At 44.3% G+C, this 12,357-nt stretch overlaps 1 protein-coding gene across 2 annotated transcripts in view; it reads right to left on the bottom strand.

Annotated features, from left to right (window-relative positions):
* PDE7B (phosphodiesterase 7B) overlaps positions 1-12,357 on the bottom strand; it is a 293,064-nt gene that overhangs the window by 205,082 nt on the left and 75,625 nt on the right. The gene's annotated exons all lie outside the window — the stretch shown is intronic.

Genomic DNA, 12,357 nt, shown 5'->3' with positions numbered 1-12,357 from the left:
GTGAAAGACATGCAATCTATTAGATCTAATAATCAGAGATTAATCACTCTCAAAGTTGGTCCTTATACAGCACCCAAATAACTCTAAATTACCCACTCTGTAATCAAGCACAGACATTACCAAGCACAAAGGTACATGGCCTATACTTAACTCTCTGAACTTGGGGAAAAAACAAATAAGAAATGATGAAAAAGTGGTACTCAGAATGCTTTCCCACACACAGACTCCACTCAGAATGCTGAACCCACAGACTCATGGAAGTATCAACTTTCTTCTCTATATCTCAGTTTTAACTTGCTTGTTAAAACTTGTGTGCAAGGCAAACTCCAGAGATATAATCAGTCATTTAAGAGTAGATCACATTTATGTATATGATTGATAAATGGTTAGTACCTGGATATGTAAAGAAATACTCCAAATCAATAAGAAAATAACAAATAATCCAATAGAAAAATGGATAAAGGACGTAAACAAGCTATTCATGGAAGAGGCATTCTGCATGGTCAATAAACACAGAGAATATACTCAAGCATGCTAGTAACCAGGACCAGCAAATTAAAGATAAAGTGAAGCCTATTTTGAACTCATTGGTGTGGCAAAACTTAGAAGTCTGGCAATAACAAGTGCTATCAAGAATGTAGAGAAGTGAATATGCTCACACACTGTGGATTGCAGTATAAAATGATAGAACCATTTTGGAGAAAAATTGGCAAAGTCTTACTCGATTTCTACTTGCTACTTAGCAGATTTCAACCTTAGTAAGTTGAAATGTGCATGCCCTACAACATAGAAAGTCACCTTCCAGACCGTAACTAGAGACATTTTCCCCAACGACTTCAACGTCCAGCTAAGAAACAGATAAGTAATGTTATTCACACATTAGAATACTACATGGCAGTTAAAATGAATGAATTAGTGCCACATGTACTGTAAAAACATATTATACGTATATGATATGCACATATAAATATATAATATTCAAATTGTGTAATGTTCAAATCATATAAAATACTATTTTCAAATCATATTATATATAACATTTAAGTCATATAAAAGTACAACATTAAGCAAAAAAACTATCTCCATTCTATGAAGTTGCAAATAGCTAAAAGTAGTATATGTTGTTTATGGATACATTAATTCACAGAAAAAGCATAAAAACATCAATGAGTAACGAACATCAAATTCAGGGTAGGGCGAAGATATACAGAGTAACGAAGTGGTGGAGCACGTACAGAGGTTATCACCTCTTTCTGTAATGATTTGTTCCTTAACTTATTCTCTAAACTGCTTTTTATGCTTGAAATATTTCATAAGAAAGAACTGCCCCCGTAATTGACACTCTGAATATGAAAACGGCCCTCTGCATGCTGCTTCTCCGCACCTGGCTCCCTGGGCTCACAGAGGCCGTTGAGCATCAGATTGGACTGCCTTCCCCAATACCTTGTTTTCGCCACTTATTTCTCATCCTCAAAAAGATTGAGCACACGCTACACCTGCCCATTTTCCTCTTTCACTGTTTGCAACGTGGTTAATTCTACTCCTGTCTGTCTTTATCGTACCTGCGCTTAATATGTTATAAGACAAAGTAATTTCTGGGGGAAAAAATATTCCTGGATGGGAGAATTCACGTTCCACACACCTCCTGATGAAATCCTCTGGTACAAAGAGGGGCAGAGGGGAAAGGATGACTCATTACATCCACATCAACCCATTTTCTGTGAGGACCTGCATTGTGCACAAAGAGATGGACAGTTGGCTCAGGGGCAAGAAAAGGAAGCAAGCCGCTTTGATGAGTCAAGAGAAGGACCGGAGGAGGGAGATGAGGTGTGCCTGAGGTTTGTAAGAGGGCATTGAATCCGAGGGGGACAGTCTATATCGTGCGCTCTTTTCTTGGCTGCTCTGCTGACCTAATATCAGGAGGAATTTATCCTGCTATTTAATCTCTTCACGCTTCACTTCTTTGTAAGTAATGTCGGATGCTGACATATGCCACAAAGTCAGATCAGAGAGCAAATGGGAGAGTTAACGACCCGTGCAATCTGACCTGACTATCTGTTCCTGTTCTGCTTGTCTTTTGGCTGAGGTTAAACCCTTTCCAATCGCTAGGATCCATTTCCTGCTTCTTAAAGTGGTATTTTTTATGACCTGAAAGAGTTAATAATTATTTTTAAATTAAAGATCAGAGGTTTCTGAAGTGTTTTCAACTTCTTGGCAAAACAAATTGCTAGGAAGCTCAATCAACCCACACTCTGGGTTCTACAGGGAAGTGATTCTGGAGTCCAGCCTCATGTGTGTGCCGGGATGGGCGAGCTTTCCTGCTTTGCAGCCGATGGCGGGTGGAGGTTGCATAACTTCCAGGGCTACCCAAGTCCAAGGGCAGCCTCATGTACACCCCTCAAGACACAGACGGCTCTGGGTGGGGGTGAAGCTGTGGGGGTCTTGCTCTCTTTCCTGGACAAGAACAAATCCAGGAGAAGTTTCTGAAACTCCTGTGAAACCTGTGTACGTTAGCAGTCCTGGGCTACCTGGGTTCACTGACCACACAGGCTAATGACAGAGCAGCAAGGGTGGGCATGGTGGCCCTTCCAATGACCACGAGGCAGTCATCCTCCTCATTTTCATCTCCCTGGCCATCTGGGAAACGGCTGAGGCACCTCTAACTAATTCTTTAACTGCCCTGCTTTGTAAAGGCACCTGATTTTAAAGCAAGGCTCAGAAGGGAATCTGATCGTTCTCAGGACTTGAAAGAAACCAGATCCTTTCCATGCTTTTTCTCATTGATGCCAGTGTTTACAGGGCCTTTGCTGCTGGGCTCCTGCGTGCTGTGCAACCCAGGGTGATGACCCAGTTTAGGGGATTAATTGGCTAAGTCACGAGGTCCGAGTCTCAAAAAGCTGCAGGATCTGCCATGGGGGAAGGTCTCGGGCCCCGTTGGATTCTTCGGAGCTGCAGCCCTCCTCCCTTGCTGCTCTACCTGGCCATGGATGCTGGGACTCCCCCTCCCAATGCCCTGCTGCTGGGTGACCCTGACTGGGATCCAGTTCTGATCACCAGGCTCTGCCTAATTCTCAAAATTCCATCTCACCATGGGATCTCCATCTTTGTTTTATTTTTTGTGCCTGAAATACTGAGACCAACTTGCATTGTTTGTGTCCATCTCTCCCAGCCAGCACTGCCCCCAAATAATAGGGCGTAGTTATTGAGATCCCCACCCAAGAGGCTGGAGCCGGGTTAGCAACAGAGAGATCCTGCTGGCACATCTTTCCCTCCCATCGCACATAGGCTACGCTGCACAGGAGCCCATGTGTGTGATGCCTGCTGCTCTCATAGACCAGGAAGAATCAAGCCACTTTCATTGCTAGTGTTCCTAACATGCCTCGTTGTTGTCACACTGGTACCTTATATGTACCAGACCCTTAATAAAGACTTGTACACTCGCTAACACTGATTTAGCCTGTACCACGTGCTGAGCATTGTTCTAAGTGCTGTATGTCTACCATCTCATATCCTCTCATCATAGTCTTTTACGAGAGTAAAAATTGAGGCTCAGAGAGTACCACTCACTATAGAATACTCCCCTCCAATGAGTCAGAGATGAAGGCTGACAGTGTACCCGATGCTTGACCAGTATATACTGATTTCTGAAGACTGTTGGCCGCCTCATTATCTTGGCCAAGTAGACTATGTCTATTTACATCCCCTTCTCTCGTTCATTAGCCACTGGTTGTCTGCGAGAGGTGCCACCTGTTAGAGCGCAGGCCTTGCGTTAGACCAACCCAACTTCAGATCCTGTTGCTGCCTCCATGGACCTACGATGCTATCCTGGGCAGTTTATTTGGTTTTGCCAAACTTGCTCTCTCATTTGTAAGTAAGGTAATATTATCTACACCATAGTATTGGTGCTGAACCAAAGTGGGTTCCCTCCTGGGGAGTTAAATCAGACTCTCCACCAGAAGCAGTTGTCTCACAAAGTAAAGTGTATTTGCGGCAAATAGGAGACCATGCGGAATGATTTCCAGAGTCATGGTGTCCTCACACAAAGGGAAGCAGGGACATTTATTTGGGATGGGGAATGAATATTCAGAAGGGAGAGGTGGGAATTCTCTTGCGCAGCCTCAGTTGGAAAACATGCTTCCACACACACTGCAGGTGATGGTAACGAGGCCTAAGCTCCTCCTGGAGAGATCTTAGCATTAAAAATAAGGCAAAGGTCGCAGGCACAGCTCTTGCGGGGAGGCCTGGTCTGGTTCAGGGAGGTTGGTGATGGCATCTCCTTAACATAGCAAAAGGAAAAAGAATAATTTGAACAACAGTTAAAATATCCAACCCACACTTGAGTTCCTCTGGGTAACTAGTTGATGATAGTATCATTGCAAATTTAGTTTTTAATTCATTATGAACAAGAATGTACTGATTTAAATTACTGTAGATGAGATTGCAATACAAAAATATGAATTAATAAATATAACATTTATTAAAATTCTACTTTAATTCTCATATTATTATTTAGGACTAAAAATGAAAAAAACTTTTAATTTTAAAAGAAATACTTTTAACTTGAATATTTCACAAGTTGGTTGCTAATTCTTATTTATTAAGAATTTTTAATATCCAATCTAAAATTTGGTTTTAATCAGGAAGAACAAGATGGATGCCATAAAATACCACAACTAACTTAGCATTTTTAATTAAAAATATTTAATTTCCATTAGCTAAATCATACATTCCAGCAAAATGTGCAATAAAATATATTTCCCTTAAGTGAACTGTATTTTTAAATTACTTTCATCATAAAATTAGTTGTAAAAAATTGATATTCAGGTATAATTTTAAAAGTCACACAAAAGTATTCAGCAAACTTGATTCTCTTAAGAGAAAATTATATCTGAAATGACAATAATATTCAGATAATAGTATCTGCTTTACGCAAAAGAAGGAAGAAATATTAAAGACAGTGAAAAGTTCACACACTGTTCGGTTGGCAGCACTTCCAACTTTCTTAAACCAGTTGATGGTTTCCTGCTTCAAACAAGCTTTTGCAACTCTCTTTATTTTTCCAAATATTTGCTGTCACTTGAATGTATTAGTTTCTCAGCAGGTCTCCGGCAGCTAATCTTTTTAGGACAAGTGTCTTGATATCCTTGAATGGGAAAAAACATTAGCAAATAAAACTCAAAACAGAAATCCTTGTTGCCTGGAGGTTTGCCCAGTGTCAACTGAGACAGCAAGTGTTTTCTGCAAGTAGGTAACGTTAAATGGTATCAGCAAATAATTAATAAGCTGTGGTTCTTTGATTATTTCCTTTCCATTCCTATAGCTTTTTTTTTTTTTTTTTTTAAGCAGAAAGGAAATTAATGCATGTATTTAGGTGCTTATAAAATCATGAGGGGCAGGCTATGGACTGGGCCTCCAAGAATAACTCTCAGATAAAAATGCTGAAGTGGCTTATGAGGGGAGCTGATGGTGGGTCACCACTGGGAAGGTGGAGAAGCATGAGGCATCACTGGAATTGTTGACTTCAAGGACACACCACCATGGCAGTGATCCTGAGATCAAAAGCTACTGGCACAACCGGCTTTCCATACCCATGGAGCTATAGACTGAATGTTGGATGCTACTGCAGAAATCCAGAAACACCTGACATCTCCATGGCTATACCTAATAGATCATTAAACAAAGCAAAACAAAAGGAGCCCCTGACATACGATTAGACTTATTTTGGGGGGAAAAAAAAATCAAAACTGAGTTTCCTGAGTCGAAGATGTGCTAACCGTGGTCACTGGTGGAACGTGAAGCATGTCGCATCTGTCCAGGAGCAACAGAGACAATGTGGGGTGGGTGAGGGCTCAGCACAGCCTGCCCTCCCCTTGTCCTCGCCCCATCTCTAAGTATGTGATTCTGTAAGTTTGCCGTACAGCGTTCTCTAGTGAGGTTTTCAGTAAACAAGGCGAATGCCTGTTTGCTGATGCATCTGTTTTATTTGATTACTCCTGAACCCCCAAGTGTCTAGCACAATGACTAATGCATCATGGGCACTCCCAATGTTAATTGAGTGAGTGAATAATTCTCCACTGCAATTCTGTGGGGTGTACTTGAGATTCGAGACTATCTGGGGTAGCACGAGAAGAGATTTTTTATGGAGATTTAAACATAAACACCAGTAAGCGCTGCCCTTAGATGCAGCCACATGATGTGGAGCTGTAGTGGGGTGATGAAGGGGAAACCTGGCATGGAGGAGACATTTCAAAACATCTGAGTCACTTCCCATCTCACATTTTCCCCCAACAAAGAACTGAATGGCACTGATCAAAGGCAGACCCCCAGAAGACAGGCCTCCTGGAGAGAAGGTGGTTTAGATCTGTAGGTCATAAAGAGACAGCTTCTGTTGAGAGATTGATCTCCCCGAAGTCTAGAGGGTCTGGAAGCTTGGAGCTCCATTAACATCTGTCAGATGAGTGACTGAATGAACGAACACCCAAAAAGAATCATTGTTGAGTGCTCACTCTGTGCAGGCAGAGTACTGTGAGTGTGGATACAAAATCAAATGAGATTAGGCTGGGGCCTGACCGCAGGAAGTTGCTGGCCTAGTCTATAGTCAGAACACAGAAGGCTATGAGCACCCTCAGTGGGGGGGTACCCCATGCTGCCTGGGGTTAACAAAGGAAGGTCCCCAAAGGCGATGACCACAGGCCTGGGTCTGGAGGAAGAGAGGGAGGTGGCTGGCAAAAGAGAGGGCCCCTCCAGGCAGAGGCCTGTGCAAAGCCCTGAAACACTGTTAGGCTCCTTCAAGCAGCTGCCAGGGATGGGAGGAAGCTGTGCTGGGTCAGGGGAGAGGGCTTAAGCAACAGGTAGTCACAGGTGAGAAAGGAGGAAAGGAGGGGCTAAGAGGGATTAAAAAACATTTCTGGGCTGGGCTAGAGAGGCTGGGTTTGCTTTTAAAGAGCCAGGATGCTGAACAAATTCTTTTTGCATCGTAACAAATAATTACACTACCATGGTACCAGATAGCCCTCATCAACAGCACTGGCTGCAAGCTTTTTGTCCACCTCTACTTCAGAATGGGTACCGAGCCGGAGGTGTTTTATTCCTTTTTCTTGGACTATTTCACAGACTGGCCAGGGCCAAACGACCAGTCTCTAACCACCCAATTGAAACCTCATGTGAGGCCGGCTTTGGCTCCTACTGAAGCCATTAGCACCTCATATTGAGCTCATCACCCCGGCTCACCAAGGGTGCGTCTTCAGGGTCTTCTGCTTCCCAGTGGCCGGAGTCCTGCCTGCCGTGTGGGTGGCATAGCCAGGCCTAACTCTGAATGCCGCGGCAGCCTTTGGCACTCGGGGCCAGAGGGCGGCATATTTGGAACTGGGGCTGATTCAGCTCCACCTCATGTTTTCCTTTCTAAGTTTTTCCAGTGAAAGAGCAGATTTCCATCCCATTGCAGGCTGTTAAAACGTCAGACTAATAAGTTTTCAACAATCTGTCAGTGCAGATCTCCAGCAACAACCTGGCGCTGTCTTTGAATCAGGGCCTCGTCGTCCAGCCCAGCCACAGCCAGTCAAAATAGGAGACACACCAGCAGAAGGGGAAAAAAGACGCTCACCTCGAGCTGAGCAGAAATTCTTAACAAACCCATTGTTGCCAACAGTCCACATCAAATCTGTGGGCCACGTAACCCAAGGCAACCCTCCAGGAAGGGCATCCCTTATAAAGCTCTAATTAGCTACGTTAGGAGGGACTGGAGAGAGATTAACGCCCTTGCTGTAGGAAAATGAGCCTACCAGCTTTTAACAGCTTTGTTTTCTTCTTCAGTCAGAGAACAAAATGTTAGCTCAGTGCGTCTGCTTTCTGTTAGAGAGGTGCCAGCGGCAGCCATCTCCAGGGTCGTTCGGCATTTTATTTCACACTCCTATTTTTAAATGTTTAAAAACTACTTATTATGAACCAAAACTTGGACAACCTGGTTTCGGCCCAAGAGTAATTTTTTTTTAAGTTATTAAACAAATGTCCAGAATGCAGAACTGTGTCTTCTGTCATTTCGGCCCTGGGCAGTAGAGGGCACTAGTAAGGCCATCTTGCTAAGGTCCAGTGGACCCCGCAGGGAGTTCCTGGGGTCAGACGGCGTGCGGGTTCCGAGTCGTTGTGCTATGTCATGTTGCGCCTTCCAGTTCATGCAGACTTTCTCCAAGCACTGCTGTCAGCCTTGACTTCCACTGCACACACTGATATGCACATTGAGAACCACAATTTTCATTGTGCAAAACAGTGACTATAGCTGCTGGGCGACCACAATTTTAGCAGTCTGTATCTTGCAGGCTGACGGCCTGTGAAATATAACTGGGGTATTTCTCTAATGCACTCAGTAACAGGAATTGAGTAGGCGTCTTGCTCCAAGGTCCTTTGGGAATAATTCTGGTTTGGGCTCTGATATAGAGAATTTCCCTATATCAGACACAAGCACCTGTGCCACCAATCTTGATAAACACAGCAAAAATTACATCATAATTTTGCAAGACAATTTCATCTTTTATTTATCTTCTCAGAGCCCCAAGTGTTGATAACTAGCTACAGCCAGCTTTCAGAGAGAATAGATGCTTCTGTGAAAGCAAACAGCTAAAGCCATAAACGTTTAACTTACATGTAGTGAGTTGTTAAAGGCGAAGCCGGCAGACCGTGTTAGAGAAAGCAGCAAGCGGTACAGAAAGAGAACAGCTTGGGGCATAGAGTGGAAAGAACTTAGAAAATCTGGATTCCAATCCCAAATCTATGCCTCACTAGCTGTGTGATCTTGGGCATATTATTACTTATCTTCTTGAGTCTCCTTGTAAAGCAGAGGAAGCAACAATGCTCACCTCCCACCGAAATAATGTAATACGTGTGAAAGCACCTTGTGTACTCTGAAACCCATGATGGGGCCTGTTGTGTATGCTGTTCTGTGGAGGGAAGGAGGTGGAAGTAGGAGAGGGCATTTGGCAGAGCTGTGTACAAAGTACAAAACACAGTTCTACTGCGTGAGTCGTGGGATTTGATGAGGGAAAAAATCTTGCTCCTCCCATGATGGAGAGCACTGGTCCTTCGCGGGGTGACCTGCAAAATCAAAGGTCTAGAGCGCAGAGGTTGGCGGGGCAGGATGGAGGTGGGACGCTGGGGCTGGGGAGTGTAGCAGCCTCTGAGAAAGCACTCGAGAAGAAGAGAGGAAGCAGCATCTAGTGTGAGGTGCAGAGCCGAAAGAATGCAAGACAAGGAACAGGGACCATGTGAGGATTTGCAGCTCAGGCAACAGAAACGAGCACGGCGGGTCTGGGAGGGGTGTGGGAGATCACGTGGCCAACCGAGTCCCTTTACAGATGCAGCAAACTAGTCCGTATGGAGTTAGGTGGCTTTCCATTCTAAGGTCCTATCGTGGCCAGAGTATGGGCTCCAGCATTTACTGGATGCATCGCTTTGGGCAAGTTAATAATACTTTGCCTCAATTTCCTTATATGTAAAATGGAGATGGCACTGCTGCCCAGTCATGGGCTCATCATGAGGAACAGGCTAGGGTTAACATATGTGAAGCACCTAGGATAGTGCCTGGTAAGTAAGTACCCAATAAATTATTCCTTTTAAGAATATACAGTTATTTGGAAGCAGAGAAGGCATGAAAACAATGGGTTTTTCAACTGCTATCCAGTGTTACTCCATGTTGTCTCCTTCATCTGGACGCTGAGCCATCGCCCTGGCAGCCTCGAGCTCCCTGAAGCATGCAGAAAGGGACAGAAGCCTGCAGTACCTGCTAGATGCGAGCGCCCAACAGATATTCATTTAGTGCATGAATAGGAAATCAGAGGACAGAGAGCAGACTGAAAACCTGACCAATCCTTACTTGACACCTACCCCCAGTTCCTGCAAGGGAAGGGCTCAGAGGTCTAAAGTCATCTTACTTTTATTGACTATTTCATTCAAAATATTCATTCAGCAAACCTTCAGAGGGTGCTTTCCAATGCAGCAGGGGTGCTAACATATCTGTAATTACCTGTTTATGCTGAATTTATTAATTAAATTTGGTGGACCCAATCTCTATTTTGATTACATTATTCTCAAATAGTTCTTGTGTGTTTAAAGTCCTAATTAAGGAAGATTAAGCAGACAAGTTGGTGTAGCAGAAACATTGACTCTTGGGGGTTCCTGTAGACCATTTGGTTACTGGACTGATGCCCAGGGCCTATCTAACCCTGCCTGGTGCTAGACAGCGGGGAGAACCCACACGGGTTTGGGGAAGAGGAGGTTTCTCAAGGTGGTCAGATACACGGGCCCCATCCTGACGGGGCTGGAAGAGTTCCCAAACAATGTATTCTGATTGGACAGGGGAGAGAGGAAGTAGGATTAAACAAGTCCCCTGTGGGAGCTGAAGGCACAAGATCAGCTGGGAGGGTATTTGTTGTGGATGCGACAAGCGTAGGTGCAAAAGCCTAAAGGTGACTGGGGAAATGAAGGAGAAGGGGATGGGCTCCAGCTCCTCGGGAGAAACGGGCAGTGGAGAGATGCGAGGCTGGGCAGGCGGCCGAGACCAGATCACACACGGCCCTGTGGGATCCCACTTAGTGACTGGACACGAGCCTGGATTCTGCAGGCCACGGATCTGCACAGAGTCACTGCAGGTCACAGGCCATCTGTTCAAGGCCGCAGAGAAATCCCAAAAGTGTTTAGAAATCTTTTATAATGGGAATACTGTACAGCAGCCACATTTGCTGCCTGATGTTGCTCCTCAGCACACTTGGCAGTATTCTTAGGTGGGAAAAGGATTCTGCTAAGTGAGGCATCACCTTAGAATTGAGTGTTTGATGACATTGTCCCTAATACTCATAGTTTTGACAATCAGCCAGGTTAGGGAATACCAGTCGAACTGTTCACCCACTCCGACTCTCCTGTATTACCTCACACAGGGTGTTCACAATCAGATTTCTCTAGACTGAGTGGGAACCATATGGCCTTTACGACGGGTAGCTCATGGATGAGAACGTGCCTTGTCAACCGTCCAAGTCTGGTGTGAATATAGCGTGCAGACAGGGCCTTTCCAGTCACCCACAGGGTGCAGCGAGCATGCGCTGGAAGGGGTGATTAGCAATCAAGTCCCTGATCCCAGAAGATGGAGGAATGAGGGTCCTGGGACACAAGTCCTCTCTTAACACTTGAGGGGAGTCTCCTCCTCAGAGACCCCCGGGAAAGCATGCCATACTTCAGGAAATCAGTCCTTTATTCGCCTGTCATCCTCAGAGTGAAATTTGAAGAAGAACAGGTCTCCACGTTCCTGCTCTTTAGACCTCCACAACTTGCGGCAATGCCTCGGTCTGTCCCCCTGCTGCTCCTGCAACACTGACATGTGAGTACTTGTGACAGCGACCTTTCTGTCTGACCTGTGTCTTGCCAACAATATGTACTCACAATTGCTAAACTCAGCCATCTGGTCAAAATGTCCAAGCTTGGACCTTGGTTTTCTGGATTTATGCTGCAATTTCCAAGCTACTTTATATGACACTATAGACAACAAAAGCTTAATAGATAATATTAATCTCAGTAATATCTCCAAACCATTGTACAGATGTCACGATTCAGAGACTCATGGGACCTCATCCTGCCTGTAACTGAATGAATATTTACTCAGGACAAAGGACTCCTTATAATGTTCTCCTTGCAACTCAGAGCAGTAATGCTCCTGTACATAAACCAACAATTAAATGTAATCCTATACACTTATAGTTTTAAAAGAAATTCAAACCAGTCCTTGGAATTAAGTAACCTCAATGCTAGAGAAAATGACTTCCAGAAATCAAGTCTAACATGCAAACCCAGGGCCTCCGAGCCACAAAGGAACAAACACTTTCCACGGGGTAAGGACTTGTTGTATAACTTCTTGTGAGGTCAAAGATCCAGATGTTCCCAGAGACAATCACAAAACTATTACTGGTCAAATTGTATTGACCATCTCCATATGCACAGCTCTGAGACAAGGATTTGGCCTAAGACATGGCCAAGGAAATTTGAGAGAGAGAAAGGAGATTTCTGAAAATTGTACTGGCCATCAATGGCAACCCCAGGCTAGAGCTGGGAAATCCAATACCATGGAGAAATGATTGACAGGTTCTAGCAGCTGCAAGTGAAAATGAAAATCCATAAAAATAAGTGTATAGTTTGCTGATAGCTTTGGTATAGGTTACTAGACCCCACAACATACTTTGACAAGAGCAATATTTGAAGGTCACCTCCTCTGGGGTCTCCCTCACTTCATTAAGGTAGGACTTTCTGCTGTTCCCTGGCACCTACATCAACCTCTGTCACATCATAGGCTCTCTGTAAATATTATCTGAAACAAAGAAT

The sequence above is a fragment of the Equus asinus genome, chromosome 24, assembly GCF_041296235.1.
Source record: "Equus asinus isolate D_3611 breed Donkey chromosome 24, EquAss-T2T_v2, whole genome shotgun sequence".
In the NCBI taxonomy this organism is placed as follows: Eukaryota; Metazoa; Chordata; class Mammalia; order Perissodactyla; family Equidae; genus Equus; species Equus asinus.
The sequence above is the reverse complement of the archived record's forward strand: the minus strand, read 5'-3'. Positions and strand labels throughout refer to the sequence as shown.